The sequence below is a fragment of the Vulpes vulpes genome, chromosome 14, assembly GCF_048418805.1.
Source record: "Vulpes vulpes isolate BD-2025 chromosome 14, VulVul3, whole genome shotgun sequence".
Classification (NCBI taxonomy): domain Eukaryota; kingdom Metazoa; phylum Chordata; class Mammalia; order Carnivora; family Canidae; genus Vulpes; species Vulpes vulpes.
Window position 1 is genome coordinate 130,687,820 of NC_132793.1, and position 26,472 is coordinate 130,714,291.

At 33.3% G+C, this 26,472-nt stretch overlaps 1 long non-coding RNA gene across 1 annotated transcript in view; it reads right to left on the reverse strand.

The window, feature by feature from the left end:
• Positions 1-343: 343 nt before the first annotated feature.
• Positions 344-26,472, reverse strand: part of LOC112923469 (uncharacterized) — a 76,870-nt gene continuing 50,741 nt past the window's right edge. Inside the window, exon 5 of the long non-coding RNA XR_011996811.1 lies at positions 344-3,055. This is a non-coding gene — a long non-coding RNA (uncharacterized lncRNA). The remainder of the gene's footprint in view (positions 3,056-26,472) is intronic.

The window sequence follows — 26,472 nt, forward strand, 5'->3', positions numbered from 1 at the left end:
AATTCATGAAAATGAAAATATGTAATAGAAACTATCAAATGCATATCCTAATTTTCTTAAATTATATATCTATACAGAAACATGTATGCACACATACTCCTGGAAAAAATACACTAAAATTTAATATTTTAATTATCATGTGCTGTGATTATGGATGATGCCTTTCTCTGCTCATGTCTGCATTTTATACAGATTGTGCCTTAAACTTATATTAATTTTATTAGGAAAAGCAATCCAAGTTAAAGAAATGTCTATTCGTTTTCACTTTCTGAATATGTTAAGCTAAAATAATTATCATCCTGAGACTAGAGAAATACAAATATGATATTAATATAGCACAAAGTGGAATGAAATATTTTTTATTGTTATCGTATTGAAGAAAGTACAAATCACAAACTGATTACTCATTTATGGATAATTACAGAAGACAATGCTTTTAGAAATGTAGATGAAATTGCCAATACAATTGTAATAAGATCAGCAAACTTAGAGCTCAGAAATTTATCTAATCATGTAACAAGATAATCCTGATTTTAATAGCACATCTAAAGTGATATTTATATCCTACATTGAGTTATATATTTAAAGATTACAACTGTTCAAGCATCCATAAAACATTTAGCAGTATCTATTGTATATATATGTAAATATTATATATCAAATATTGGAAAAAGATACACCAAAACCATGTATTATTTTTAAGTGAATTTAAAACTCACACATAAGAATTTAAACACATTCTGAAATTATTATTGTTCCAAAAATGAAATCAAGTTTTTTTGTAAAATAATTAAATGTATAAATACAAGTTTTAAAAGTTCAGTATGACAAAGAGAACAGTCTTATTCATATCAGTGTCATTCAGCAAGCACATCTTTGGGAAAAAATACATATGGGTCAATTAACTATATTTTTTATTGTATTTTTTTTAATCTTTTTTTTTCAAAGTAAAGGATTTCAATGTATACATATGCAGTGTTCAGTATGTATTAGACTTTTTATCCAATTAACAAGTCAGGAAGACTAAAGTACAGTAAAGAAATATATAGAGACTTGAAAGTTGTAACGACATCTAGAATAAGACTCTTGGGCAGAGACAAGTGCAAAAGGTTCTAAGTTGAGAATGGGTTAGTGTGCTTTAGGAAATACAAAAAAGTACATATGGGTAGAGCCTCATAGGCAAGGGAAACAGTGGATAGTTCAGAAAACGATCAAGCATCTAGATAATTTGGGGTGTTATATCTATTTAAGAACTTCAGCATTTCTCTAAGATGGAAAGCCATAGAAGTTATTTAGGTATTAGATATAATTAAATTTCGGAAGAATAACTCTGTTGGGTGGACTACATAGATTACATAATGATGAGTTATGTTTAGTCTATTATAATCTGGGCAAAATATGGTTGCTTGGACCCAGGTGTTAGTATTAGAAGAGCTGAAAATGGTCAGAATGGGTCTATTTCAAAGGTAAACTCAATAGGGACGCCTGGGTAGCTCAGTAGTGGAGTGTCTGCCTTCGGCTTAGGGCGGGATCCCAGGTCGCAGGATGGAGTCCCACACCCGGCTCCCTGTGAGGAGCCTGCTTCCTCCTCTGCCTATGTCTCTATCTGTGTCTCTCATGAATAAATAAATAAAATCTTTAAAAAAAAATAAAAAGGTAAACTCAATAGGTTTAATTGGTGGGTTCAAAGTAAAGTGTATGATTTACCATGATGAACACTGAGCAATGTATAGAATTGTTGAATCATTATTATACACCTGAAAGTAATCTAACACTGTATGTTAATGATACTAGAAATTTTTAAAAAAAATAGTAAAGTGTATGAGGATAAAATGACAAAGGACATCTGGATTTGCCTGGAGCCACTATATATCAAAATGGAAAAGACGGTGGGTGAAATAGATTTAATATGAAACAAATACTTTGTTATCACTACTGTTGAGAGATGGATTGTAAGCTGTAAGCCTCCTTCCCTTGAATTTGGAAAGTCTCTTGATGGACTTGATTGAATGTTAAAGTGTAATGGAAGTGGTGCTTGGGAATTCTCAGCTGAGATCCTAAGAAATCTTGCAGTTTCCACCTGTCTCTTAGGACACTCACCTGGGAGTTGCCAGTCATCTTGTCAGATGTCTCACTATACAGAAACCTCTTTAATATAAGGAAGCCGTATAGAGAGAAGATATGGAAAGAGCCCAAGGATGAAAACTATTCCATCTCAGGTGCCACAAATATACATATGAAAAAGCCTTCAAATGTCTCCTCCTCAGACACCATCTTTCTCAAACCACATGAAAGTTTTTGAGTGAAAATATCCATCTGAACCTAGGCAATCCTCAAAGCCATCGGAAAACAAGTAAATAAATAAATGTAATTTTAAGCCTCTAAGTGTTGGCATGACTTGTTTGACAGCAATAGAGAACCAGAGCGGTGGGAGATGCAGGGTTAGGGGAAAATTAAAAGTTTTATTTTTCACATGTTAAATACTAGATAGCCATTAACCATCCAGGTGAAAATGTTGAGTAGACCGATAACTCCTGGAATTCACAGATATTTAGATTTGCTCGCTGGTCCACGACAGCATTTATGTTTAAAGCCCTCAGGGCAAATGCTGAATTATTATGACAGTGAACACTCCTTGTTCCTTATTTGAGAGCTTCTACTTTTTCATTGTTAAGAATAACGTCTGCTATGAATTCTGATGGATAGCTGTATTTTTGAGGTTTCTTCTTCTCCATATTGACTAAGGGTTTTTCTTTTACTCTGTGAATGGATATTAATACTTATCCACACTTTTTCTGTATCTAGCGATAGGATCATACAGTTTTATTTACATGCTGAATTTTTTGTTATCAATGAAGGATCGCCATCATGCCATTCTAAGATCTCTCCTGCCTCACTAAGATCTCTCCTGCCTCACAAAGGAGAAACTAGAAACTTTTAAATCCCATAATTCTCTTCACCTAGCTTTCTCTGCGTTAAAAGCTGATGATGGAAGGATTTCTTTTTTTCTTTTTTTTTCTTTTTTTTTCACCGATGGAAGGATTTCATAGGAGATCTGGAAGGCACAAGAGGAGAGAACATTATTCTGTTAGGTATTTGTGGACAGACACATGCTCATATGATGTTTGAAATAACTTTCAGGGGCAATTCTTGAGTGTTACTTAATGTATCTTAGGTTAAACGGGAGAGTTTCTCAACAGTTCTTTCCATTCGCTATAGTTGGTCATCAGTAAATTCATGAAAACCACCTGATCTAGTGGTGTTGGCTGTGACTTTTGGTGGAGCATTCTCTGACCTTAACTCTATCAGCCTTGCCAACAGCAGTACAAGCTTCCAATTTCCAGTATTAGAACATTTTTCATTTGGAAAGCAGAAAGACTTCTGTGTTCTATACCAAGTCCTGACTGATATGCTGATGGATTTTTATACAACTAAACCATGTTTACATTGCTGAGATAAAACCTACTGTGTAATTGTAATAGATTCTTCACCAATTATTTCATTACAATTTTGTCCCTTTTGGACTCCTGGATTAATTGTACTTCCGGGTGCTCTGATTAGGTGGGCCCATAGAACTCATTCTAGCCAACACATTGTGAGCAGATGGGAAGTGTCACTTGCAGGCCAAGCATTAAATTGCTGGCACAAGACCTCAGACTGTTTCTCCCTCTGCTATCACCATTAGCACTGGTGGTGACTGGTCTCTCCATCTGAGATGTGAAATAAGGATACAGAACACAGCCTCTAGCACATTCGCTATGGATATATATGACATAATCAATAAATAAAACATCTGTTGTTTTGAAAGCCACCATCATTGATGATAGGCTATTGGGCATAATCAAGGCTATTTTGATTGGTACAGTAATTAGTACCAAAATCAGGTTACTGCTCTCATGAAAATACTAAAATAGTTGGTATTAGTTTAAGGAACAGGAAGAAGACAGGAAGAAAACTTACGAGAGCCTGGAACGATGCTGATGAAAATTCTAAGTTGGGGAAATATTTGGTAAAATTCTTACCTTAATAAACTTATATTTTGAGAGAAGACATTCCAGGACAGATTGTAGGAAGTATTTGATGTTTATTGTAGGCTGTATGTTGGAAGTATTATTAGAAACTGAGCTCAGAAAACTATTGGTTGTTTTGCAGCAAACAACAAAAAAATATACTTCACGAATTTAGGAATCTTTTAGATTGGAAAGGCAACTGTTTCTTTATCCCACACAGTAAAAGATAAAATGAAATAGGTCTTTCACATCAAAAGCAAATTCTAATTGGTCTTTAAGCAAATATTAAATACAGAGTAGGGATTTTAGAACCATTAGCAAAACCCTTTAATGAGCTTTGCATCCATTAGAACTCCCAGCTAGACAAAACAGCTCAGAAAAAAGCAGAATAAGAATGCAGCTGTTCTCCAACCGAAGTGGCCCTAGTTATTTATGATTTGGTTAGGAGAAACAGAAACCTGAAGGTAATAAAAAAAAAGGAATAAGGAACATATCAAGTTTAAGAAAAATGTCTGGAAAATAACTGTAGATATGGATGTTTGCATATCGTGCTGACAGGAATCAACTAGAACTGACAGGAATCAAATACAGAGAAACCAACTAAATTTATAAGATCTATACCACTAAAAAAACCAAAGCCCTATGCATAAAAATTTTGTGAGAGTTGAGGAGTTGTGCCCACTATATACAACTAAAAATGACCCTCGGGCCCCTAAATATTGCCTTAATCAGATATCCTCTAAGTAGATTAGTGGATATGGAAAACTTCACAGAAAATGAAGCAACAGGTTCAGGAGATAAACAGAATGGGTGCTTCTTTCAGGGAGAATCAAGATGTAACTAGGCTTTCCCCTTCCCCATGTGATAGGGCTTCTATAACATCTGTCCAAAGTATCTGAGTTTCTGTGAACCAGTTTACCATTCTTTTGTTCTCAAATAGCAACATGTATTTTAGTTACTCTATTCTTGGGATTAAAAGTGGCGCAGACATTCTCAGCAGAAATATGGCTGCTACTTCGTCAAATTTAGTATGTGCACAACTATGATCTAAAAATGCTGCCAGCAAGAACATAATCTTAATAAATAAATGCTTAACAGTGTTAATTGCAGCATTATTGGCCATAATAATGGCAACTTGCTTATGTCACACTGACATGAACCATGGTTAAATGTAATTGCAAAAGAAGGGGATGGCTGTAAAATTTATGGAATTATACCATAGCATTTTATGCAACAGTTAGAAGGAAAAAAATTGATATATACTGAACTAAATGGGTAGATCAGAAACATTTTGATGAGTGAAAAAAGTAAATGGTACATGAGACCTATAATATGAACGATTTATTTATATACAATATATTAACACAAACCAGATTACATATTAATAATGCAATTAATTAAATTTTTGGGGAAGGAGGGGGAAAGAAAAGAGACATACTGAAGGAAATACATGAATAAAGAACAATGGTGTCATATGAATCAATGATTATAATGAACCATGAATTTGAATGTATAATGAACTCAATCCTGAGTACCTGCACGCGCCAAATTAAAACTCCATAAAACTTAAAAGTAAACCAGCTGGTTTGCATAAAAGACACATAAGAATAAAAATCAATTAATCTTCAATCATTGAAAAGAGAATGAACTGAAAATTCCACCAAAGATAGTAGACAAGTCTTTTTATTTACTGGTGAGGAAGATATCATTTAAAACCGTCAGAAAAAAAAAAAACAAAAAAAAACAAAAAAACGTCAGGTCTGTTTTCAGGGCTTTCTTCCACTACCTACTGGTTCAGTGACATTGAGAAAATGTTTTAGTTTCATGATTATTGTTAAGTAACCTATACTATATATATAGCCCTTGTATGAAATGAAAACAAACTATGGAGCACCATGATACGTCAATCAACTTGCTATGATCTCTGTGAGCAAGTTTCTAATGATCTAGTGGAGAACCCAAACCACAGGTACATATGTGCTATGATGGAGTATAATAGTGCTACTGAAGTCCTCACTAAGGAACTAATCCGGTCTTCAACAGGAAATGGAAACTGTCTAAAGAGAAGGGCTCTAAGCTGAAGTGCAGAGAATGAGTACAAGTAATACAACTGAGGCTATAGTGTGTGTGTGTGGGGGGGGGGTGTGTTCTGAGAGAGAGAGAGAAAATGAGAGAGAGACCCATGAGGAGAGTTAATTCAAAAGAGAATATAAAATAGTAATGTTTTGCAAGTACAAATGGGACATGAAGGAGTGCCTGGGTGGCTCAGTAAGTTAAGGGTCAGACTCCTGATTTCAATTCAGGTCATGATCTTCAGGGTCAGGAGATCAGAGTCCCAATTTTGCTGAGCATGGAGGCTACTTGTGGTTCTCTCCCTCTCTCTCTCTCTCTCTCTCTCTCTCTCTCTCTCTCCTTCTGTCCCTCCCACCCACTAGCTCTCTCTCAAAAATTAAAATAAAAAAAAAGAAATATTAAATTTACAAGGTTATTATTAAAATTACTAGTATCAAAACAGAGGTAGCAAAAGTTGGGAATTAGTAGCAAGACCAAAAAGATTTTGTATGTTTTCTGTTCCTGAAAGGCCACATTTCTGTTTCCCTTTTGGATGATAATTGATGGATAGCATCTCAATCTTATAGGCTTTCCTCATAATTTGTTTTTGTTTAATCCACAACTCAGTTTCCAATTCTACTGTATTGCCATGATATGTCACTCAACCAAAAAAAGATGAGTTTTTTGAATTGTTTAAATTGTAATGAGGAATCCTTTGAAAAGCAAAACATATGACTTGCAAAGAGTTCCACCAACAATATATGCACGTTGTGTTTGTGTGTTCGCAGATACCTGTATGCGTGCATGTGTGTTGATTTTTCTCCCTTATCCTAAAACAGAATCTACAACTTGGAAATTATGTAGTTCAACATATTTTTTGCATTCCAGTTCTCTGGAGGTTTCTCATTGCAGAAATTCAAATCTAAAGACACATGCATTGTATGAAACATCAAACTGTCATGTAATTTCTTTTTTCTGTCATCACAGATAATACTATAAGACCAGAGGCATCAATGGCAATAGATGTCATACTTTTTTTTATAAATTTTAGAGTAGCATTCATTTTGTGTTTATGCTGCTTTAAATATAAAGCATATAAGAAATTATCTCGTGCAATAGCACATAATGAAATAAGAAAATGCCACATGTGGAATGTTTTATTATAATTGGTACTATAATACAGATTAATATATGTCATATTAAAATCTAAAATTCCAGAAATAAAGTATATCAAGTATATCTAGTGGAATATTGTTTTAATAAACTATGATTAAAAATGTTCTTCAAAATGACACATTTTTAAGAGCAAAACTACTTTAATAAACTTTAATTATGCATCTGCATCACATACAGAGTATATCTGAATTTTTGAAAACTACCTAACCCTGAACTTTATTTTGCTTCATTTCATCTTTGTTTTTATGCATGGGATATTGAAAGTGAATGCAGAACCATTCTATACCCCTTTTCCTCCACCACTTTTCTACTCTTACTAAGCAAATCAAACCATTATATATTACAATTTCTAAATGCAGAATGTGGTACAACCACTATAAGGCAGAGGCATTCAACATGAGTTTTAGGCACCAGAAATGTTTTGAGCAGGGTATTAGTGAACCATCATGACCAGATATACCTGTTCTATTTTCAGCTCTTGTATGAAATCCCTCAGGCTCCTTCTCAATATCCTGTCTGGCATTTCAGTCACTATGATTAGAACCCCAATGCTTCTGGACTTCTCAAAATGTGTTTCTTATAGCACCTCCCTCAAAATCACTTGAGATGCTTATTAAAAATTCAAATTACCAGGACTATCTTAGCTTTACTAAGTCAAAATCTCTGGTGATTGGATAAAAGAACCTACTATTTAATAAGCTCCCTAGATGATTGTTATGCATGCAAAAGTTTGGGGGAAATGCTGTTCTGGAGGTATGCAATCATATTCCATTCTGCTTCATCTCTTCCTTCCTCTCAAGCCACCCTTTGAATGCATGTCCCAGGAAATGATCTACTGGGTGTGCAAGTGCTATTTAATTAGTAAGCAAATTTTCATGTTGAAGAGTCTATATGCCAGTGAATTTATAAAGTGGTGAGCATGGTGTAGAGCAGTGTTTTGTTTTTAATTTTAGTTATTTTAATTAAAAGCTTTGAAATGTTTAAATGAAAATAAGAGATATCTAGATGCCAAAAAAAGAGATATCTAGATGCCAATAATTTAACGATTTTAAAATGGAACTAATAGACAACATCTTTTAAAAGTCTCTGCTTGTTTGCAAAGTCAAACCTAATATAACAATTTGCCCTGGGGCTGCTCAGGCAGTAACTAACTCATCAGTTATTGAGCACATCCCACTGTTTGTAGCCTTAAGGTCAGAGTTCCTCTTTCCATGGCACATTATCACCAGTCTTCTGCCTGTAATAATTGCTCTATCCAATTTGAATGGTATAAAAATAAGTGTAGGTATTTTGCTTCTAGTATGGCAGCATGGAGGGGGGGAGGGGGGCCTGGAAACATCTCATAACAAAACAAGCAAAACTGTGAAAATTATTATTTTTTAATCATTTAAAGACTGGGAATTGTGCTAAGAACATACAGTAAAGGAATACTTTATTCAAGAAAATCTAAAGTATGGCAAGAATACCACTTTTGGCATTGACCAATGATCTATTTCTACTCTTTCTGCCTCCAGTTCAATTTGAATGAAATTCCACTCTAGGACAATATAGCCAAGAAAACTGAACTTTATCTCCCCTCAACTCACAATCAAGGGTTATATTATCTCACCACAAGAAGGAGGCCATCAGCATTTCCCATCCTCTCAAACTCTGAATTGAATGAGCTGACTTCCTGAGAACAATAGAGGTGAGAGGCTCCCTTCCTCCACCCACCTCCACACATCAAATGGGAGGCTTTACCACAGTTGTGGGAGGCTAAGAACACCTGATCCTTCACCCCAGCTCTCTCCTATGCAGATGTTCCATACCAGGTAAGGCAAGCCCCAAAGCACAGAGGCTACCACCCTACCCAGAGCCCAGATAAGTGACTCAGAGATTTTTCTCATAGGTGCAGGGAGGCAGCCCATAACAGGACAGCTCTGAATCTCTCTTGGCCAAGGCAAGAGGAGGAAGAGCCATCATTGTAAAATGGACCCAGAGCATTTTTCATAACAAAGGCCTACTCTACAGGAAAACATTTTGCAAGAGTCTTATCCTAATAGAGGAAATAACTTCCTCCCAATCCAGTACCTTTCTGTTTTATCTGAGGGTGGGGGCAGGGGTAGTAATAAGGATTGTGAACATTAGAGACATAAATTTAGATTGGTAGAATCAGGCATGAATATAGGGGGCGGGGAGAAAAAAGCTACAGTATCAGTGAAACACTTGTGAAAGTAACAACTCTGAAACATAAGACCAATAATATTTGATATTTAATCAAGCTATTTATAGCTGTCTCCCATGCCTTATCACTACACCAGCAGAGTTTCAGGATGCTGTGAGTTTTAGCTACAGGAGCTACAAAACAGAGCACCTCCATGAGAAGCAGGTAGGGATACCCAAAGTCAAAAAAGGAGACAAGAGCAAAAAGACTAGAGGAATTTGAAAACTCTCACCCCTATAGCTGCAACAAACACTAAATATCCCAATTCACAGTCAAAGTAACATAAATCCTCACACTTAAAAGGTCTATTTAACTCAGTTCCTGGGCAGCCTGCTTGGCTCAGCAGTTTAGTGCCATCTGTAGCCCAGGGCATGATCCCAGATCAGGTTCCCTACTGGGAGCCTGCACCTCCCTCTGCCTGTATTTCTGCCTCTCTCTCTGTCTCTCATGAATAAATACATAAAATCTTTAAAAAAATAATTTAGTTCCTATTACCCAATACATCTGCCTGTTATCAAAAAATTGTAAGATATGACAAAAAAAAAGAGTCTGAAGCAACCATCAAAACCAGATTGAGATGTTAAAAAAAATGTAGTAATCACACAGAAATTTTAAAACAACTAGGATATGTTAAGGGATCAAATGGTAAAAAGTAAGTATCATACAACAACGGGGGGCAGTGTAGACAGAAAGAAGGAAACTTTAAGAAAAATCAAAATGAAATGCTAGATATTAAAAAAAACTGAAAAAAAGATGAAGACAACCTTTGATTATTAGACTGAACATTGTTGAGGGAAGTATTCCTGAGCTGTAAGATAGTCAATAGAATATTCTAAACCAAAAGGCAAAAGGAAAAGAAAAAAGAAAAAAATCCAAAACTATGGGACAATTTCAAAAGTTTTAGCATACATTATTAGAATATCAGACAGAGGCTAAATTGTGAACAAAGCAGAAGAAATATTTGAAGTGATAGTGACTGAGAATATTCTAAAACTAATGATAGATCCCAAACCATGGATCAAGGAAGCTCAGAAAATACCAAGCAAAATAAATACCCTACTCCCATCTCTAAACAACAACAAAAACAAACTAAGCATATCCTATTCAAACTGCAGATGACCAAAGACACAGAGAAAATCAAGAAGCAAGCTAGGGGTCAGGACATCTTATCTATAAGGGAACAGGATAATAATTATATTGGACTCCTTGTCAGAAACCATGAAAATAGAGTGTAGTGAAGTATTCAGAGTGATGAAAGAAAATTACCGAACTAGAATTCTATATCCAGTGAAATTATCTTTCCAATGTAAAGGAGAGGACAGCCCAGGGGGCTCAACGGTTTAGCGCTGCCTTAGGCCCAGGGCCTGATCCTGGAGACTCGGGATCGAGTCCCATGTCAGGCTCCCTGCATGGAGCCTGCTTCTCCCTCTACCTGTGTCTCTGCCTCTGTGTGTGTGTGTGTGTGTGTGTGTGTGTATCTCATGAATAAATAAATAAAATCTTTTTTTAAAAAATGTAAAGGAGAAATAAAGACTTTCTTAGATGAAGAACATCTAAAGAAATTCACCACTAGAAAAACAGTTCTCCAAGAAATGTTAAAAGAAGCTCATCAGGGAGAAGGAAAGTGATCCAGCTCATAAATTTGGATTTGCATAAAGAAAGGGCATCAGAGAAGGCATTGGAGGAGACCATACTATGTCAAATCAAAATATGCCTTTCTGACATAAAATTATTTTGAGCCCAAAGCCATTAAGAAACAACAAACAGAAGAAAAGTTATCTCTACACTTCCTTTTTCTACCTAAAGGCATGAGATGAAATCTCCTTTTAGTGGAGACATGCTCTTAACAACCTAGACATGGCATCAGAGGAAACTACAAACACCTTGTTCCATTAGTTTTCTGCCTTATAGTTACTTTCCCATAATTTGCTGCCCTTGGAAACCTAAAACTGTCATGTCATTTCTCTACCAATGTATTGTTCTTTGTTGAAGATTCTATATAAACCAAAATTCCAAGTCACTACTTTGAGTTAGAATAGTTGTAAATGTATATTTAAAACTCCAGAGCAACCACTAATTTTGTTTTTCAAAACACAAATTTTTTTAAAGACCCCATTGATTTATTCATGAGAGGGACAGGGAGAGAGAGAGGCAGAGACACAGGCAGAGGGAGAAGAGGCTCCTGGTGGGGATCCTGATGTGGGAATTGATCCCAGGACCCCAGGATCACACCCTGAGCCAAAGGCAGATGCTCAACCACTGAGCCACCCAGGCGTCCCTCAAAGAATAATTTTTATGAGAGGAAATAAATTAGAATCATATAAAATCTTCAATTAAAACTGGAAAAGAGGGATAATTTAATAAAACCTAAAGCTGTTTTTTTTTAATGATCAATAAAGTTTAAAAATCTCTAGTAGCCAGGCTAATCAAGAATTTCTTTTAAAAAATGCACAAATTACCAATATTAGAAATGAAAAGGGTAGCCCATAGACATTAATTCAGCTGCATACTTATAGCTTTCTCATTTTTTGTATGTAAATTTTACCTCTTATAAAAAGTTAAAAGCTTTCTTGCTTACTGACTTTACTTCCTTGGACAATTTGCTTAACCTTAATGTGAGTCTAGATTTGTTTGATATGTAAAATTGCTATGATAACATAAAGTTGTTTTGAGGATTAATTAAATATGAAATATTTAGCACAAACTTTAGCAAATACATAACTGCTAAGTAAATCACAACTACAGCTGAAAACTTAAAAGGTTATTGTGACAATAAACATCTCTTAAAAACTTTATTTTTCAGGAAATCTAATAGTTCAATTCAAATGGAATAGATGTCACTTAAATGACAATTCTGTTGCCAAAAAAGAGATATTTATTCTACAAATACTTACTAAGGATGTACTATGTCAACAGAATTATTCTGTGTGCTCAGGAAACAATAGTTACCAGAGCCATCAAAAGTCCCAGTCTCTTTGGAGCTTAAATTCACATAAGAAATAAAAACATCTTCAAGGGGGAAAAAAAAAGTTACTAATAAAAATGTATAATAGGATAAGGCACATCCATTTTGCAAAAATGAAAGTGAGCTGTAATTCTAATAGAAAGGACAGGGGAACATTACATTAAAAAGAGAAATTTTTGCAAAATCTTGAATGAGGTTAAGAAATAACAGGAGAAAGCAATTTAGTCCAAGAGGCCAATGAAAAAACCTGAAACTCACAGGATGTACTGATGGATTACATTTTTCATAGGTAACAAAATTGTGAGTCAAGGATGTCACTGAAGGTTTTGGCCTGAGAAACTGCAAGAATGCAGTTGCTGTTAATTGAATTGGAAAGGGGTGGAGAAAAGCTTATCCATCCTTATAGTGCTCAAATTTACACAACATTTTGAGGTTATGGTGGACACTACTTTGTTTACCAACTCCTTGTTTTGCCATTTCACTTCTGGTGAAGGACTGGATGTATACCTTCACCTGAATGTTAATATTTTAAGGCAAAGTGAGGAAGTTGGCTAGTATGGAAGGGATGATCATGGAGTCTTCAACCTTCTTATTCTCAAGTTTGTATCATGGCATCCATGAAATATTAGGCCTTGCTTTCCCCAATCTGAGGATACTTTGTTTTATCTCGGCAAAAAGGCTAGACCTCACGTGCCTTATCAGGTGTGTATGTATGTAAGTAGGTACTAGCTGGGGAGAGCACTGCTGACTCTGGAGGGGTGGGGGTGGGGACAGGACTTAAATACCATACCAGTTTTTCTTTTTTCTTTCTTTTTTCTTTTTTCTTTTCTTTTCTTTCTTTTCTTTTCTTTTCTTTTCCTTTTCTTTTCTTTGTTCTTTTCTTTTCTTTTTTTTCCTTCCTTCCTTCCTTCCTTCCTTCCTTCCTTCCTTCCTTCCTTCCTTCTTTATTTTTGTTGTAAGTCATATTATCAAATAGTTTCAAATCTGCAGCAAACTTAACTAGAACTATACCAAGATGTCATGAATACTATTTATGTGCCTTTTTCACATTCAATAATTGTTAGATTTATTACTACTTCTGTATGTTAGTTTTATACGTTTATGAATAGTATTATTTTTCTGAAACATAAGTTGGAAGCACCAAACCTCGTTAACCCTTAAAAAAAATATGTATGTCTTAAGAAAAAGAACACATTCTTACCAAACCATGATTCAGTTTAAAAAATTTGGAAATTATCTCATCCACAGACAATACTCAGTTTTAATTCATTTTCACTATAATGTCCTTTATAGCTATTTATATTCTTTTTCCAGGATCAAATACAGATCACAAAATGCATTCAGGTGTCACATCTCTTTAGTGGTAGTCTTCTGTTTACTGACTTTAACCTTTCTGAAAAATACAAATTATTTTATAGAATGTCTCCCAACTTAGGTCTTTCTGATGCCTCTTCATGATTAAATTCATTGAGGTGAAGGTCTTTTTTTTTTTTTTTTTTTCTTTTCAGAGCATCTTATTTCACATTTTTTTTTTTTGTCCTAGTTTCGGGGATGCTAGGTTTGATGTCATGGTTCAGGTGGTATTCCAAATGTTTCTCAGGGCCTATAATACTATTTTCCCCTTAAAACTAGTAAGTAGCCTGTGGAGAGATATTTTGCAACTAGGTAGCCTACTATATCTGGTCAAACATTGACCCTTTAGGTTTAGTATCCATTGGTGATTTACTAATCCTGCTATTATTTGTCATTATTCTGTAATTATATATATATTATATAATATGATTATATATAATATGATATATATATATATATATATATATATATATATATCAGCATAGACTCATGGATTACGTTATTTAATAGTTCTTAATCCACTCTCTTCATTGCTTACTTGAGGTTTAAATTATCCCAAATATGGTTGAAGGGAGCTCTGTCAAACTGACTTGTGTCACACTGACATATTTGTATGATTCTTTGAGTTCCTCTTGTGTTTTGCAACAGTATGTTCTGGATTCATATTGCTTTTTCCAGTCCTGGAAATAATCATTTCTCCAATAGGCCCTCCAATCCTTTTAATGGGGAAAAAAAAAACAAACAAAATTTGGATAAGGAGTAAGTGTACTTATTCTTTTTTTTTCTCCCTTTGTTCTTTTTACTGTCTCCTCCCACCTCCCAACCATGATTATGATACATATTGACAATTCTAATTCCAAGTTAAGATCGCATATTATATACCAATTTTCCTTTCTAGTTCTGAAACTCTGCATTAACTGTGACAAACATGATAATATATTGTCTTTAATACATTAACTAGAGTCTACTATTTGTTTATTTCTTTTATAAGGTAAAATTTATATATTGATATTCAAAAACTGAGACTATGATTTAATGCATTTAATTGAATACACCCACTTAATGAATATCATACAGCCAGCTCCCTCAAACCAGAAGGCCACCTCATATGCTTTAGCAGTTTGTCACAACTGCCCTTCAACCCAGAAGCAGTTCAGATTTTTATTTTACCATAGATTAGTTTTGCCTACTTTGAAACTTCCTATAAGAGAAAACATGTCACATGTCCTCTTTGTTTCTAGTTTATTCTGTTCATCAAAATATCTTTGAGATTTATACATGTTGTTAAAGAATCAGTATTTTTTAGCTAAACAATATTCCATTGTATGAATATAGAGTACAGAGTACATCTGTTTCCTTGATAGAATTTTGTGTTATTTCCAGTTTCAAAATATTATAAATAAATCTCCTCTGATGAATACATCTTATTTTGTTGGGCATACATTTTTATTTTCCTTAAGTTCTGAAAGGTATAACTGTTAGGTCAAAGGAGGAGCTGTACATTTAACTTTATAGTAAACTGCCAACTATTTTCTAGAATACTTGTATTCTTTACATTAAGACCAGCAATGAATGAGAATTCATGTTTTTCAGCAAACATTCCAATATTTGGAATTGACAGTCTTTTTAGAATTTTAGTCATTAGTGGAGCTCCTGGCTGGATCAGTCAGTAGAACATGTGACTCTTGATCTCGAGGTCATTAGTTTGAGCCCTACGTTGGCCAAAGCAAAAAAATTACTTAAAAAATTTTTTATCTTTAAAGTGAAAATATAATTGTGTCTCACTGTAATCATTTTTTGTATTTCCATGTTAACTAATTTTAAACATGGTTTCATGAACTTTGTGTCCATTTAAACATTTCCATTTTATATGTGTGTGTTCAAGCCTTTTGACCATTTTATTGGGCTGTTTGAATTTTAATTCTTGAGCTGTAGATTTTTAATATATTCTGGATATATCAGTTATCAGATGAGGTATGTTTACCATCTGTGGCTTGCCTACTAATTTTTTAATGGTGTTTTTTGATGATCGGAAGTTTCTGATACTGAGATATAATTTATAATATATTTGCCGTAATTCTTTTATTCTAAGAATTCACTTATCCTCAGGTTGACTTTGAGACATTTGCTGTAATTTGTACTTTATGGTTTTAACTTTTATAGTTAGGTCCTGATTCATTTTGAATTAAGTTTGTGTGTGATGTTAAATATAAATCAAGATTGAGTGATTTTTTGCCATATGAATATCTACTTTTTCCACCACCATTGGTTGAAAAGTCTTTGCATTTCCCATTGAATTGCTTTGGAAGTTTTATTGAAAAATCAATTGAACTTATAAGTGTTAGTTTACATCTAGATGCTCTATTCTGTTCCATTGATCTCTTTGTCTATACTACTCACTACTGCTGTGTCTGCAGCTCTGTTGTAGCTGTGAAATCTGGTAGTATACATCTTTCAATCATATTATTTTGCAAAATTGTTTAGGCCACCTTATTTTGCATTTATTAATTTACATTCATTAATTTAATGAGGTAATTTGCATTATTTTTACCAAAAGCCTGATGAGATTTTGATTTCAATTTTGGTGACTGCATAGACCTATTTGAAAGAGTTCTCTTTTTAATAACATTGAATGTTCCAGTCTTTCTGGGTAACCATATTTATTTACTTATTTGATCTTTTTTATTTTGATCTCAGAAATGTTTTGTATTTTTCAGAATAGATGTCTTTCACTGTTAATTTTTTCCTAACTATTTCAGGTTTCTTGGTGCTACTGAAAACGAACGTATTATTTTCTTTTCCTCGTTGTATATAGCCAGTATATAGAGATACTACTGATTCCTGATATAGACCCCATGTCCTCAGAGTTCATTATATGCATTTCTCAGAACTAGTAGAATTTTTGTTCATATTGTTGAATTCTGTGGGATTTTTAAACATCAAATTCTTTTTCTAAAAATATTGGCATTTGATTTATCTATTTCCAATCTTTATATCTTTTATTTTTTTCTTGCTTTCTTGCATTAGATAGGACATCCAGTACAAAGCTGAAAAGAAGATTTTAAAGGTGACATCTGTGCTCTTTTCTCTCTAGAGAGAAAACATTCAGTCTTTCATAATGAGATGCAATATTATTTGTAGGATTTGTCAAAGATGATCTTTATTACATTGAGGAGGTATCAATATATATTTATACTTTGCTTATAAGTTTTATCACAAGTGGGTGTAAGTTGATTTATTCCTTTATTCTTAATATAGTTAATTTAATGGGTTTTAAATGATATGTCATCTTTGAATTCCTGATATGTGTTACTCAATTAAATCTATGATGTCTATATTTATGAAGAATACTAGTTATAATTTTCTTTTCTTTCAATCTTTGTCAGTTTGTGGCATCAGGGAAATACTGCTCATATAAAACAAATTGAAGAGTCTTTCTTTTTCTCTATAATTCATAGCTTTATTACATAAGAATTGACATTCTCATGATGGCATATTACTCTATACTGAAAAGGAGTTCCTCTTTAATGTAAGTGATAGGCATTTTAATAAACCTTTATTGCATTTTTGGTAAAGTCCAGCATACCTTTTGTTAGACTTATTCTTAGTAACTTGACATTCTGTGATCTTATATTAAACAATAACAAATTATTTTTAGTTGTTTGTTGCTGATATAAAGAAATTCATTTGAATTTTTAATATTATTATCTGCTATCTAGATATACTCTACAATTATATGTAACTATGTACCTACTTATTTTGCTCAAGTAAATCATATACAAACAATGTCAGTTTTGCTACATCCTTTTCACTTCTCATGTATCTTATTCCTTTTGAACATATTATGATGCATGATAAAGCTACCAGAGAATTTGTCATTTAAAGTCGTGAAAATATGATTCTTTCTATCATTCTTGATTTTAAATTGAAGGATCCTTACAATGACTCATTTAGAATAATATTTGTTAATTTTTAAAGATAACATTTATTGCATAAATAAGTTCCCTCCTATTTATAATATTCTATCATAATATAATTTTATGATAAAATTAAATTTATGATAAAATGTATTAAGTATATTTTACATTTATGTATAGAATTATAAATGATACCTTCTTTGTATATATAGTATAAATTCAGTAAGTTCATAGTATTTTATCTTCTTAAACACTATTAGATTTGCTAGATAAAAAATGCTAAATTCTATGTACTATTTCTCCAATATTTGAAAAAAATATTATTCCATTATCTTCGTATATCCAGTTGAAAAAAATCTGATGTTGGGGCACCTGGGTAGCTCATTTGGCTAAGCATTCAACTCTTGATTTCAGCTCAGATCATGATCTCAGGGTCCTGGAAGGAACCCTGCATTGGGCTCCATGCTCAACAGGGAGTCTACTTGAGATTCTCTCTCTCTGCCTCACCACCCTACTTGTACTCACTCTCTTGCTCTCTAATAAATAAATAACTCTTTAAAAAAATCTGATGTAGATCTCACCTTTGTTCCTTTGTAAATGATATTATGTGTCTCTGAGGAAATTTTATTTTAAAATCACCCTACTCTTTTCTTATATGCTTTAAAATATTACTCTAACATAACTAGTTACAAGCGTTTTTCTCCTCTTCTCTTTAGCACACACTATTAACTTTTGACTTAAGATCTCTCACCCTTATTTCTTATCTGCATTATGACTCCAAGTATTTCCACTACTATATTTTGGATAGATTTATTGTGAATGCTTTTGAATTTAATTGCTTTTACATCAAAGTTTTTGATTTCAACTTTTTGATATTTTTGAGACTTCATTGGAGTCTAGTATGATAAAATATATGTGTTCCAAGATTTAAAAACACTTATGTTTTCTAGTTATTGGATACAGAGTTCTACAATTGATATTCATATCTGGCATAACAACTATGTATTTCAAAACATCTATTCTCATACTTGTTTTAAAAATCTGGTTGATTTACCAATTACTAAAAGAATTGATCATTCCTTACTATATATATTGATGTAGCTTTATTTTCTAGTAATAATTTTATGTACATGTTTTTTTAATTTTTTTTAAAGATTGTATTTATTTATTCATTAGAGACACAGAGAAAGAGGCATAGACATAGGCAGAGGGAGAAGCAGACTCCATGCAGGAGCCTGATGCCGGACTCGATCCCAGAACTCCAGGATCCTGAGCCAAATGTAGACCCTCAACCACTGAGTCACCAAGGCATCCCCATATACACATTTTAAAATATATTCAATTTAAACATGTATATACCTATCCGGTAAATTGTGCATTTAGAAATATGTGACTTAAAAAAGAAATATGTGACATTTTTTTCTAGTATTGCATTTTGCTCTTCAGTCTTTTCTCTGAAATAAATTTCCAGAGCAACTCTTATTTAGTACTTGCTATGTCACAGGCATTCTGATAGGATCCTTAGTATGAGGTTGAAAGTTATGGCTTATGTCCTCCAAGAGTCTAGATACACGAAATTCAATCTGTGCATTTGGGACTATATATTTATATTTAAAAGTCTGCACACACAAAAAAGGAGATCATAGATATATGCTATTTGCCATATAGCAATGTCACATAATTGGGATCATAAAGATCTTAAAAAGATACCACCATATATTTACCAATCTTTTTTTTTAAATTTTGGTTAACATACAGTGCAATATTGGTTTCTGGAATAGAATTCAGTGATTCATCACTTGCATACAACACCCAGTGCTCATCACATCATGTGCCCTCCTTAAATACCCAACACCTATCCAGCCTATCCCTCAATGATTTCCCTCCATCAACCCTCAGTTTGTTCTATATCATTAAAAGTTTTATATGGCTTGCTTCCCTCTCTTTTTTTTTATTTTCTCCCTTCCCATACATTCATCTGTTTTCTTAAATTCCACATATAAGTGATATCATATGGTATTTGTCTTTCTACCTATCTCTTTTATGTGGCATAATAATAATATTATATTTCAGTAATACAGTTCTATTTCTCTGTTGAGTTCAACATCAATATTCAAAAATATAAATTGATACGGAAACCCATCCTGGCTAGCTTAATGTACTTAGACATTAAGTATTCAAAATATTCTGTGCATATACAAAATGTGAGAAGATTCATTTTATTAGATTTTAATACTTTAATCTTGGGCTTATTATTCCCACTTTGATTTTTTATATCCCAATCTTGCTTGTGGTGTAGAAATATAAACATATGACCTTGCACACACATATGCATAATAATAAAGAGCTTTTCTCATTTCAATGGACACAGTCAAGGTCATAAAAACACAATTATTTATGTGAGTTTTTTTAAACAGTCAATCTGAAAAATCTCTCAAATTAGTAAGCAGGAATATAAGCAAGGGGAAAAAATCACTTCTCAGAGCTTTTATTACAAATAATGTAAGATGTCTCACATGTTTTTGTCTTCTCTCAGGACTGATATAGGCACTACAGTGATCTATTAAGAGAGAACTCACTAGTTGCTTACATACCCTAGGACAAAACAGAAGTCCTATCTAATCTACTATTATGAAATACATTATAAGAGTAAGTGCCTTTTCAACAATGAATATCCATCCTGAGCTAAAATGTTCATGTAGAAATACCCTCTTTATAAAGAATGTTTTAAAATGCTTACTTTAATGAAATACTGTAGCAGACAACTAGATGCTAAAAAGGCAAGTAAAAGAATGAATAATGTCCAGGAGTTTTTATAAAATGTCATTTCAAAAAAAAAGAAAGACATCCTTAAGACAAACTCATCATACTCTTCTAAAAATTAACAACAACAACAAAATCATGATTATCCCATTCCCTAATGATTTTCTTAAAAGAATGAAAACATATTTCATTATTCTTTAAGAAGTAAGAAATGGGTATTGAAGGGCAGGAGACAAGGTGAGGTTAATAATTTATTTATTTGTAGTGTATTAAATTATATATGCCACATGAACACTTCTGTGTATTCAGATACAAATTAAATCTGATGTCAAATAAGGCTTTTCGTATGGCCCAATCCAAAAATCATCAATGAAAACACATGACTCTTGTAATAAATGCAAAACAATACGGTGACAAGATGAAGATAAGTTTTTTTTTTTAAATAGAAAATACTATTATTTATTTGGCCAACTAACAATACCCCTATAGTGTTATCATTTTAATATATATTTTAATAAAATGTTTCTTCACCTATTTCCTCTTTGATGTATGTGATGGTGATGTCTTCTTACCATTTATTTGTTCATGCTATTGCTTGGTGTAGAACTTAACTTTTTCTGTCTTTCCATCCCTACATCCTGGTCAAATTCAGTCTACTCCACACTGTGTCTTCCTTTCTGTGCAATTCTTTTCTTTCCTGTAAGCTAAAAGTAATTCCTCCCTTCTGTGATTTTTTTTTTTTACAGCTATGTTGTCAGAAGTCTTAAAATCCTTAACCAAGATCTGGTGTTGACCTTTCTGATTTACTAACCAGACTGAAAGTCCCTTGAGAGCAAACACAGGTCTGATGTATATTTAAATTCAGTTATGCAGGAACCGAGAGCTCCAGCTGGGCAATTAGCAGGCCCCAAAAGGATCAATGCTTTGTGTCACAAAGGAAAATGTGGATGGTAATACTGTATAACTAACATCAGAATTTCACACAGGCTCATTGTTCCAGAATGTCTGCTTTCCATTAACAGTGGACAAGCAGTCAGAATTATTCAGCTCCTGCTGCTAGCAAATCCTCAAATTATGATTAATAGTCAAGTTCTATCAAATACAATTTCCTTCCAGGAATTATAGTATATTATTTCCTTCTCCAAAAAAGGAGAAACTTTCCTCAAGACAGAATAAAGAGAAATACAATTCCCAAAACCTGATTTCAAAAAGGATAATCATTTTAGCTGAGAAAGAAAAGTGCATGATCTAGTAAAAGTTAATCACAGCACAGCTATTTTTGAGATTTTTAAGATCCAGTACACATATACATGCATGCACATGATTCTTCCTTCGTTTTTTTTATTATTACAAAGTCAAGGTTATGATTTATAATAACCTCTAATTTCTTTAAGACCTTACTTAAATACAGAGTCCTCTTAAACAATTCTATATTTAATTACAGTAAGTTTTTCTATCTAATTAGCAGAAAATAATATCCTGAGGGATAAAATAATGGGAATTCCCATTTTTAACATATCACTATATTTTCTCAGTACAACTCAGTATCTTGCACGTTAATGTAGATGGAAAAGTCCCTGCTCAGAAGCACAAAAATACTAGCTATTACTTTTGTGATATAATTAACAATGTAATTTCTTTTTACCTTCAGTGCTCAAGGTATGCTAGCCCCTAACTGTTAATGTTTGAATCTCTTTCTAGGATTATATATTTTTTCTTTAAAGAATGAAGAAACTTTATCTGAATATTATGTCTATTGATGGTGTCATTAACACAATACTCTTTATTTTTAGGAAAATATCCAAACCAAGAATTCATGTTTGATAAATGCAAAATTGATATCTAGGAGACCAGTTTAGTGGTCTTAGTGCACGTGACTTAATTGCGTGTGACTTAATATGCATTATCATACACACAAAAATCCTTTCTCTTTCTTGTAATCACCTTCAGAGGATAGTATCAGCATATGTCTCGAAAAAAAGTTATATATGCAAAGGAAAAATTGAGTTTTAAAGAAATGAACAGTGAGACATAAACTTTACACGCTTCTGAATTCCGATTGTCATATCAAATCATCAGATCTTACTGTCTGTCTTCTTTGCATCACAGTTAACAAAATGATAGTCATTAAAAATATATGCCCAAAAATGACTACATTGTGAATTCACTTTTTTGGTAAAAAATCCTTTCTTCCCTGCTCTTCCATCTCATTTCTTAGAAGAATCAAAAAGGGAAAGTAGGGGGATCCCTGGGTGGCTCAGTGGTTTGGTGCCTGCCTTTGGCCCAGGGCGTGATCCTGGAGTCCTGGGATCAAGTTCCACATTGGGCTCCCTGCATGGAGCCTGCTTCTCCCTCTGCCTGTGTCTCTCCCTCTCTCTTTCTCTCTCTCCCCCTCTCTATGTCTATAATGAATGAATAAATAAAATATTTTTTAAAAAGGGAAAGTAAATTTGTATACTGACAATTTTACTTAAGAAGAAAGTATTTTAAAATGTCATAGATTGAAATTCAAGTATGACGTGTTCTTGGGAAGTCTGGGAAGCATAATCCATTTAAGTTTTTCAATACCTTGAAAGCAATTTCAAACTGATGTTGAGTATACAAGAAAACAATAGTGTATAACACTCAACATTTAAAAAATACACACTTGAAAAATTATACCCCTAAAAGAATAGTGATTTCTAACACATCTCTAGTCTGTCATTCAAATTTAAATGTTCTACTGAATGGACTCTGGCAATAGTTTTCAAACTCAGGAAATGTTATATTAACTGGTAAGTGATTTACATAATTTAAGAAGAGAAAAGTTTTTCTTATGGATAAGATAGGTGAAAAACACAAACAATGAAATTTGGTGATTACAAAGGTATCATCTAATTTGACTGCATAGTGCTTTGAGATTTTTTAAAAAATCTTGTGTGTATTTGTTCCATGTTCACAATAGCTAGGATTCTTGGTAGGCAAAATTCAAATCATCCTTACATTTTGCTTTAAGATATCCCTAAAAGAATTTTGAAAAATTGATTGCTTCATTGCAATTAAAAAAATTATTTTGGGGAACCTTGGTGACTCGATTGGTCAATTGTAGACTCTTGATTTCAGCTCAGTTCATAATCTCAGGGTGGTGGTATCAGACCCCACATCAGGCTCCACTTGTTCTCAGTGAGAAGTCTCCTAGAGATTCTCTTTCCTTCTCTTTCTGCTCCTCCCCCCACCCATTCTCTCCCTCTCTCTCAAATAAATAAATCTTTAAAAAAATCACTTCTACAATATAATTCTTAAAATAACTACATTATGTCCAGCTTCAGTTAATATTTATCTTCTTGATGAAACAACGTGCCACCACCTTCTATATATTTAACATCAGTTTTCCTGTTTGATCTCAGAGGAACAATGTCTTATTTCCCTTTCTTCCTCTCTTTTTTTTTCCCTTTTTTTTCTTAGTAAGACCAAATGAAAAAAGTGACTTTGTTAAATAAAAACTGTCATTATCTCTACCACTTATTTTATAATTCAGAATGTCTTCATATCAATCAAAATACACAGTTTCTAACATCAGCTTCAGAATTTTCAGAAATATGTTTGAATCATGAATCTCAACTGTAGGTTTGTGTTGTCTTGTTAAAAGATGCTTTATTAACACACCAAGTTTTCAGCCATATATCTTATAGGAACGAGTTCATGAGAAAGTTGGGTTTCCTAAAACAGTGGTTCTAGATTGAGCGGTTCTCCCTCCCAAGAGACATTTGGAAACAAAGAGACATTTTTGCTTGTCATAGCTTGGGTGGAATCTAGTGGTAGAGAGTAGACTGTTGCTAAATATCCAGTGTACAAGACAGTACTCTCCAACAAAGGATAATGCAGCCAAAAAATTTCAATAGGGCTGAGATTAAAAAAAATCTGTTCTAAATAATCTTTGCCTTTGATAAGTTTCATGTATACTCAGGAGTCCATAAATCCCATTTTGAAGACGTACCTTGGCCTAATCTACCAATTCATTCTCAACAGTCCATTGATTTCTACTGGGGGGTGAAGGAAAACTAGTTGCATAGCTAAATATTTCTTCAGATAGAAAAGACAGAGGGATATAGGACAAGCAAATTCTGGCACCAGCGCACCCACACATATACCTGCAAATTTGCCAAATGCTCTCCTTACTCAGAGTAATCCTGCTTTGGATGAATAGGAAATATAAAAACAATGTTAGTCTTTCATGGGTTAAGAATGTACCAGCAAAGTCTCACTTGGAACCACATCTTCCCACCTTACCTCTCTCCTTCCCCTGCTTTTATCTTTATGATTCAACCTTTCTTCTTCTTCTAACATGATGCAATATTTCTGAGTTCTACTATCTGTGTTCAAGGTTAATTCTTTTAAAAAATATTTTATTTATTTATTCAGGAGAGACACAGGGAGAGAGACGCAAAGACATAGGCAGAGGGATAAGCAGGATCCCTGCAGGGAACCCAATATGGGACTCGATCCCAGGACCCCGGGATCATGCCCTGAGCCAAAGGCAAATGCTCAACCGCTGAGCCACCCAGGTGTCCCTCAAGGTTGATTCTTAATTTCTGCTTTTCATTTTTATGTGCAATAGCATATAATAGATTAAATAATGACTTAAGATTTTACATTAACCTTACATTAAAGGAGACTTCTACAGGCACAATGCTTTGTTTAAAAAAAAAAAAGGACTTTATTTAATAAAGGGAATTTCAGGTAATATGATAAGACAGTAGAGAAAATAAATTAATGCAAGCAGGCACCTCTACATCCCATCAGCAAGAATTTGTCTATGACATGAAAAGTACATCAAATGATTTTAGTAGGAAAAAAAAGTTACTTACATCTTTCTAAGAAGTTAAAGTGGACTATCACATCTGTTAAGTCCCAAATCTGTTCAAAACTATTCATGTGAGTGGTATATTTGAAATGAATTGGAAAGAAGGATAAATTATTAATGTGGTTTCTGCTGGTTTTTAAGGAAAATAATTCAGTTCTAACTTCAGCTCTTTAGGAACCTCATACACGCACACACACACACAAATTCTGTCATAAAATAACTACAAGAGTCCCTTCTCATTGCTTATTTCTTGTAGTACCCCAAATAACTTCCTCACTAAATGTAAATTTTTTGTGTGTGTTACTTCACACTGACTGATACATTTTAAAGTCTACATAGTAAATATAACTTACAGTAAGATTAACAGAAGTTATGCATTTAGTTCAAGGAGAAAATATACTTTTACCTATCTGTTATGAGACATAACTCATCTGCTATTCATTGGAAAATCTTAGAGGTTCTATAATACATCAAAAGAAAAAATATCCACAATGCAATACCATTTATTTTTATATAGAAAAACACATGCTGTATATCACAAAATGCTTTGTAAAGACTGGTAGTCACAGCAAAAAGAAAAAAAGAAAGAGGACTTTTATAGTGAGATAAAAAAAAAACAACATTTAGTATTTCTGTACCCTAATATAGTAGCAATAAAAGTAAAAACTAAGGAAAACTTTTCAGGCTTTTGGAGTCTAGGGGAGACTCTCATCTTGCTAAATCCAATATTCTCTTGGATTTCTTCTAAGTTTCATGTTATTCTTCAGTTATTACAGTCTTATGAAGATTAAAGGAAAGAAGCAAAAACAATTCTTCTTTGAATATAATTGTTAAACCACTCCCAGGCACAGTATTCAAAACACCATCTGAAGAGCCTGCTTCTCCCTCTGCCTGTGTCTCTGCCTCTCTCTGTGTGTCTCTCATGAATAAATAAATAAAATCTTTAAGAAAAACAAACAAAAAACTGTCTGAGCTCTGGTAGGACCATAGATGATGCTAATTTTGTTAAGAGTTGAGACCAATCTCTTACGTTGATAATCCAAAAGGCTGATGTGGCATCAAAGTGGTAAATCGATGAGTAGGATGCTGCACATTTCCACACAGATTAATACAACTCTATTTCAATCTCCATAAGTTCACAAAAAATAAATCAGGTTTTAAAATATTATTTGCGCTTATAATACTCCTTG